General features: G+C 38.6%; 1 non-coding gene across 1 annotated transcript; it reads left to right on the forward strand.

Annotated features, from left to right (window-relative positions):
- Positions 1-105: 105 nt before the first annotated feature.
- On the forward strand, positions 106-224 carry LOC111741321. Its single transcript, XR_002780966.1, has one exon. It is a non-coding gene; the product is annotated as a 5S ribosomal RNA (ribosomal RNA).
- Positions 225-2027: the final 1803 nt, after the last annotated feature.

The following is a 2027-nucleotide window of genomic DNA, read 5'->3' on the forward strand; positions in this document are numbered from 1 at the left end:
ACAACTAGGTGGGGTGTTTTGCTACTGATATCTGGTGAGTAGAGGCCAGGGGTGCAGCTAAACATTCTTCAATGCACAGGACAACCTTCAAGAAAGAATTATTCAGTCTACGGCCATGCCACCCTGAACAAGCCCGATCCCATCTGATCTCAGAAGCTAAGCAGGGTTGGGCCTGGTTAGTACTTGGACGGGAGACCACCTAGGAAGACCGGGTGCTGTAGGCGTAAAAAATAAAAAATAAGGCATTGTAAGCTCACAAGGTTCTTGCAATTTGTGAGTTCAACCAAGGGTTGCCTCACCTAAAAAAAAAATAAATAAATAAGAATTATTCATCCCAGTGTATCAATAGCGCCACAGTTGAGAAACTGCGATCTGATCACAACTTCCAGATTGATTCTTTAAAGTAGTGAATCATATTGTATCAATTCTGTTTTAGATCCTAAATGAATTCCCACATCTCCCAGACTTTCCCATTACCCCTTATCTCCTATTTTACCTCCTTTACTCATTATACTCCAATCTCAGTCCTTTGTTCTGGCTAATACCACTGCCTGGAATTTTCTTTCTTCAGCTATCTGAATGACATGTTTATCATCTCCGTCAAATCTTTGCTTACACATCACCTTTCTAATCATCAAAATTGCAACCCTCTAATTCTGCTTGCCTTACCCTGATTTTGTTCTCAGAGCACTTATCATCTTCTAACATGTAAGAGTAGTGCAGAGGCTCTAGAAGAGTAAGTGTAGAGGCCGTACAAGAAATGAGCCCGGGGTGCTTACAGGACAAGGAGAAGACTAATAGCTGGAATACAGTGACTGAGGAGGGAGAGCAAGGCAACATGAGTCAGAGAAATTGTCATGGTCAGTTCATGTAAAGTCTTATGGGACACAGTAGTGTCCGTGTGTATTTTGTTAAGGAAGAACTTTTGGGTCATGTTTAGGATAAGATATATAAATATTTCCACCTAAGTTTGTTCTTTTTCTATCTAACTTAGGTAATAAACATGAATGATCCAAAAGACTTTTATGTTTATGTTTTAGACTCAACGACCTTTCCTATGCATTTGCAATGGAACCATCATTCACGTCATAAAACCTGTGAGATGTTCAAAGGCCCAACTAATCCCCCAAATATTTTCACATTGACTCATTTCTTAAATGTCCATCATTGCTTTTTCATTTTAGCCATTGTTTCAGAGACCGCTACTTAAAAGTAAATATGTTATCTGTAACATATAATACATAATTATACTGAAAATTGAAATGCCATTAGCAATCGATTGTACTGTCTCCTGAATAAAGACAGAATGAATAAAGGTAGAAGAGTATTCTGAATGGCGGTATAATGGGAGAGGTTGAAAATGTCAAAAGGAAAGAAAATTAAAGTTTGCTGATCAACTTAGCAGGCAACAAGCATTTTGCTAAATAGTTGCTTATGAACTCTCATTTAAACATTGAACAACGCTTATTTTATTTCAATACTGAAGAAATTAAGGTTCAGAAGAGATAAAGCTGCATTGCTCAAAATCATGCAGCTAGTAAGAAGCCTAGCAGGAATTTGAATTAAAATGTTTTTGAGTCGAATACCGTATTAGTGCACTTGGGTTGCTATTAACAAAATACCATAAACCGTGTAGCTTAAACTACAGGCGTTCATTTCTTACATTTCTGGAGGCCAGAAAGTTCAATATCAAGGCACCAAGCTAACTTGGTTCCTGGTGAAGACCCTCTTCCTGGCTTGTAGTTTGCCACCTTCCTGCTGTGTCCTCATATGGTGAAGAGAGATAGAGCTATCTCTGCATCTCCTCTTACAATGGCATCAGTCCCATCATGAGGGCTCTACCCTCATGCATGACAAATTATCTCTCAAAAGCTCCATCTCCAACTATCACCACAGTGTGGGGTAGGGCATTAACTCATGAATTTGGGGGAACATACAAATTAGTCCATGGAAAATGCCAGTGCTATTTCTATGATCTAAGTCTGCCTTTCTACTAAAAAGAAATAACACTCCTACTTTGATATTTT

This window comes from Pteropus vampyrus, unplaced genomic scaffold (genome assembly GCF_000151845.1).
Source record: "Pteropus vampyrus isolate Shadow unplaced genomic scaffold, Pvam_2.0 Scaffold76, whole genome shotgun sequence".
Taxonomy (NCBI): domain Eukaryota; kingdom Metazoa; phylum Chordata; class Mammalia; order Chiroptera; family Pteropodidae; genus Pteropus; species Pteropus vampyrus.